The sequence below is a fragment of the Salmo trutta genome, chromosome 33 (assembly GCF_901001165.1).
Source record: "Salmo trutta chromosome 33, fSalTru1.1, whole genome shotgun sequence".
NCBI classification, from domain to species: domain Eukaryota; kingdom Metazoa; phylum Chordata; class Actinopteri; order Salmoniformes; family Salmonidae; genus Salmo; species Salmo trutta.
Genome location: NC_042989.1, coordinates 19362667 through 19368254, shown reverse-complemented (window position 1 = coordinate 19368254; position 5588 = coordinate 19362667). Strand labels below are relative to the sequence as shown.

The 5588-nt window shown below is 43.3% G+C and overlaps 1 long non-coding RNA gene across 1 annotated transcript; it reads right to left on the bottom strand.

Moving 5' to 3' along the window:
- Nucleotides 1-3464: 3464 nt before the first annotated feature.
- Nucleotides 3465-4243, bottom strand: LOC115172127 (uncharacterized). Its single transcript, XR_003871387.1, has 2 exons — nt 3885-4243; nt 3465-3789 (listed from the first exon to the last, which is right to left on the bottom strand). It is a non-coding gene; the product is annotated as an uncharacterized LOC115172127 (long non-coding RNA).
- Between the last annotated feature and the right edge of the window lie 1345 nt (nt 4244-5588).

Below are 5588 nucleotides of genomic sequence, written 5' to 3'. Positions count from 1 at the left end.
TAAGTGATTCATTTTATCGCTATTTCTGACTTTTGTTACTCCTCTACTTGGCTGGTTACTGTTTGTAATGATTTGTCTGCTGGGCGCTGTTCTCAGATAATCGCATGGTTTGCTTTTGCTGTAAAGCCTTTTTGAAATCTGACACAGCGGTTGGATTAACAAGAAGTTTATCTTTAAGCTGATGTATAACATTTGTATCTTTTATGTATGTTTATTATGAGAATTTCTGTTTTGTTGAGTTTCACCGGATGTTGTTTGAGACAGTGGATTACTGAACAAAATGCGCTAACAAAACTGAGGTTTTTGGATATAAAGAGGGACTTTATCAAACAAAACAAACATTTATTGGGTAACTGGGAGTCTTGTGAGTGTAACCATATGAAGATCATCAAAGGTAAGTGATTAATTTGATCACTATTTCTGACTTATGTTACTCCTCTACTTGGCTGGTTACTGTTTGTAATGATTTGTCTGCTGGGCGTTGTTCTCAGATAATCGCATGCCTTGCTTTTGCCGTAAAGTCTTTTTGAAATCTGACACCGTGGTTGGATTAACAAGAAGTTAATCTTTAAACCGATGTATAACACTTGTATGTTTTCTGAATTTTATAATGAGTATTTCTGTTTTTGAATTTGGCACTCTGCAATTTCACTGGACATTGGCCAGGTGGGACGGTAGCGTCCCACACCCCCTAGAGAGGTTAAAGGGATAGGGAAGGGTTAGTTACTATGCTAAGTAGTTGCAAAGTAGCTAAAAAGTAGTAAGTAGTTCCAAAGTTGCTAATTGGCTAAAATGCAAAAGTTGTCCTTGACCTTTAGGTTCATTCAGCCTAATTTGAGTGTCTCGGATTTACATTTACTATGTTACGTCTAGTCTATGAGACCAGGCTGCCTTTTGAAATATCCCGTGTTTCCAAGCCACAGTAATGCACTTTAGACAAAATCTTTATCAGCACCCATTGAGACTGCATTGAGTAGAATGCTCAGCTGGGCATTAGTACTAAAACAAACGTTAAAAACATTGTGACGAAACGTGCAACCTATGAATAGGATCGGATTATTGAGGCTGGATCTAGAACAGTGCGTTTTGGCAACGAGGGCCTTGATCCCTCTCTACCACAGTGACTGGGGTAATCGGACATTTGACCCTCATGACTCACACCCTTCCCTTAAAGCTTCATGTACCACCATGTCCCTGTGGAGTATATGGGTGCACAGCTGAGCACAACACATTTTTGTGAATATAAAAGATGTGAAATGTACAAAGTGCTTACTGTCATTTAGGCTAAGTAAAGGATATTAGTCACAATGTAACAAGTATAAGAGCAGTGGGTCAAATGAGAATGGAGGAAACACAGAGAGAGACCACTTCCATCAACATTTCCCTCACATCCCTCCCTTCAGACCCTGTCCCCACCTCCAGGACACCTTGACTAATTTCATTTTTTGATTTTACAGTGCAGGATCAGGAGAAGCTGCTCCAGCTGTCACAATACTGTCAGCTGTAACCCACGCAGGCCCAGGTCCACCATGCTACTGAGCTAAGGGAGAATTAGACAGAATGAGGAGAGCCCAGTCTGCGTGCCCTGCTCCACTCCGCTCTGCTCCCAATCATCTTACTGCTCTGCCCTCCTCTTACCCTCCTTGGCCCATTCAACACTACTGCTGGAATCAGACCCCATGTCCTACTGGGCCTGCCCACACCACAGCAGACCATAACCAGTCACCAGCATAATGCTAGCAGAGGCTCAGCCAGGTGTAATTATGGTAGGCTAAACCAGGCACAGATATTAATATAACTAACTGATGGAAGTCTTTTTGATAAAGGCACATAAAATGCATATACTAATGTGTTTATTACACAGAAACACAATAAATATGTAATAGATCAAATACAAATGTAATAAACATCCAAAAAGCCAAGTCCTATTCCACTTTACAACATTTAATAAATTATATGTGTTCCTCATCAGCACATCAAACTCCTGCCCTTTTTGGCTTTTGTTTTCTCAATTAGTTCTCCGTTCCAGCCGACTCTATTCCCACTGCATAAATACGCCAGTGTTTTGGCTTGGAAGTGGAGCCAACAAACACATTGACATGTCATGTATAGTATCTGTCTCATGTTCTCTGGGTCTATGAGCCAGTATGACAGGCCACTGAACCCAGACAAGACAACAGGGCATCACTTACTGAAGGCCAAGCATTTAATATGGCTTAGGGGTACTGGTCTGATTCAAGTGAAATCTTACAAGAATAGTGAAATCTTACTTATACGGCCTATTTGACAGTTTTCCAATGTCTTCCATATACTTCTTCTAATCCCCCCTTCCCCTCCACCTGTTTGTCTCTGGTTTGCCTCCCTCTCTCGTGAGACCTTATGGGGTGGTAGCTGGGGCTGGGCTGGGTGAGGCGAGGGAGTCGTTGGGTATAGGGACAGATGCAGCCTCTTCCCTCCCCTCTCGCTATCTCCCCCCCTCCCCTCTCCCCCCTCGCTATCTCCCCCCCCCCTCCCCTCCCCTCCCCTCCCCTACCCACCTGTTTGGGCCAAAAATTAGGGCCGAGCGGGCGCACATGTGCCATACCAGCGGCTTGGCCTCCAGTTATTATCCCACCCCAGACAAAAGGGTATTTAGGCAGGCCGGGGGCAGCCTGCCTGCCCAGGGGGAACACAATGCCATGAGGCTGGCGGGCCTGTGGCCGCAGGCTCCTGAATCACGTGCCCGCTTGTGTGTGTGAGCGTCAGGGGGCATCTGTTATGTGTGTGTGTGTGTGTCACCCGAGGTATTATGCCATGGAGGGGGTGGGGGGGGGGGGGGGGGGGGGGGGCAGGAAGAGAGGGGGGCCCGGCATAGTGGAAAGGGAGGGGAATAGGGGTGTTTAAAAACAATTGTATCCATTATGATTAAATGAGGTCTACAAAGAAATGCATTGTGGGCTCTAGCGTTGCCACTCATAACAGGTCAGTCTCCACTGCTGTTGACATACACACGGCTGTCCATTATTGCTGTTTAATAGTGCAGTTATAGGGTATTGGGTTTTATTGTTGTATTTTCATTACTGATTGCTATCCATTATAGTATAGAGTAGTAGGCAACTATGGTAATCCCTTTACTGATACAGCGTCAGTATGAGGTGCCATACATGCTGAAACATAACCAATGAATGAAGTTCAATAAATACAGTAGGCATTCTATATATTTGGGAACCCTCCCACAGTCCTCCAGCACCCCCTAGTTGAAACAGTTTTCAGTCCAATCCCCTCATTCTGTAGCCTGGGGTATTCAGCCCCTGATTCAAGATCTGCCTGAACTGGGCCTCTATAGCCTGCTGATGGCTGATCCCCCAGAGGTTTTCACCAAAGGATGGAGTCTCTGTGTATGTCACGAGGTGAAAAAGTGAGAGGTTCTTAGGATCTAGGTTGAGCAGGCAGCGTGAAGTGGGCTAGAGGCAGACAACAGTGGACCAGTTTTAAACATTTATTTTTAAGGCAAGGCTTTCTCCATTAAACATTTCAAATGTAACCATCAATTCATTGAGTTATCCATACTTTGCCTCCACTTATCAGTTACTCCATTTCAATTATTTTACTTTAAAAACCCTGCTAATTGAAATCACAAATACAAAACCAACATGAAACAAAAAGGGGCACAGGAAGTGCAGCAAGCCTAGCAGGCAGGTGCCGTTTTCTCCATTATAACTTTCAACAGAAAATCCATTTGCTCTCACCAAGCATAGCTGCACAAAGGGTCCACCATGCCAGACATCATGACTTACTATGGGTGGCCGCCTAGAACACAAAAACAGGGGGGTTTAAATACAGGTAGGGAACATACAATTAACCAATGAGATTGCTTCCTGTAATAACAAGGTAATTAGTCACACCTGTACTTCAACCATGGGCTGCTGCTTCAGGGCAGTAGGGATAAGGCCTTATTCACTCAAGAAAAGATTGTTGTTTCACTGATGAATAAAACAGATGAATTGAAGTGCTTGTGTTGGTCTTTGATTTATTAACTCCTTGGTGAGTGGAGTGAACAATCTGCGACAGGTTATTGGGGTAGTTTCAGAAGCATCTAGGAGTCACTGAGGTCAAGTCCCTCCTGGTTGTGATGATGAGGATCCTAACCTCCAGGTCAACTGAAAAATGAAACAAAGTGTCAAACAACTAGTCAGATACAGAGTTCTGGAACATGCCAGTTATCAACAAGACCTTTGTACGTTGGGTGAGTAGAAGCAGTCACTGTAGCTGTCACCTTAGTATAAATTGTGGCGATGCCTTCCATTGTGTAGGCATAGAAACCTAAACGTCCTTTGTCTTTCACGAATGTTGAATAAAATCTATATTTGAACATACTCTGCCAATTGTCTGTGGGGCTGGTCCTTCAGTCGGTCGAAATTTGAGTCAAAATATCCACAGGAAAGTATTATTAAACAGACTTCAAAACGAGGGTCTGTGTGTGTGGCAATCAAGATTAGTTTGTTGCAGACCTAAGGCACGTGCACAAGGTGGAAGTACATGCACGTGATGCATGCATACTAACAGTCTTGCAGGTGTTGTTTACATGGTTTTGCTCATGTACCAGGTGATTGAAATTTCAACGGCAGTACCGGTGCACTAAAAAGTCAGGGTAAATAATACTTTCCTGTGGGTATGGCCTCAAATTTCGACCCACTGAAGGGCCAACCGCACCGATAGACATTAGAGTAAGTTCACATCACATTTTATTCAACACTCTGGCTTGTAAGTAAACTAAGTTTTTGCAGTGCATTGTTTCAGACTTTATACCAAGAATTGGTATCATAGTCTGATTAAACTGTCACCTTAACGTGAGTGTTTCTAATTTCAATTGCACTTTATATTTCCATTCTATCTGCCATAATATAATCCAAAGTATCCAGTACGGGAGTTTTTTTGTTGTTGGTATATTTGTAGATTATGAGTGGTTGTGATCCCTCGTATTCTGAGTTATGTTGGCTTGTTGATAATACTTCTGTTGATGACGTGTATGTGCCCAGTCTACATCCTCTCAGAGGGGGAGCGTGCATGTAGCTCTCATGTTATTGTCTATTGTGGCCGACCGACGACAGCCTGTCCTCTCTGACACAGTAATTCATGGCTTGTGCCGTACTGACCTACAACTACCCCTCTTGTTTGTCAGCAGTTGTTTGGCCTACTTTCATAAACAACAACACACCCATTTGTTTAGTTCTTAATTTCCATTAAAAAGGAAGAAACAGAGCGGCAAGTGGAGGGGCAGCTGAACGTTGGGGGTAAGGGAGGAGGAGTGATGGAGTTTAACAACAAGAACAATAGCGACAACAATGGCGACACCTAAAAGAGCTGACGAACAGTACTCACATGAATCGAGCAACAACAAAATGCAACTCTGATTAACGCTGCCTTAGTCCATTTTTAAGTATACTAATAGGCAGTGAATACTGAACAAAAGATAACAACACAATGAAATAAAACGAACAAGCCCTCAACAAATGCTCCAGCATTGATCCAGTATTTTCTTTGGAAGGAGCAGTTTTCATCAGAAACATAAATGATAATACATGCTACTAATCTGGATGGAAGAAGAC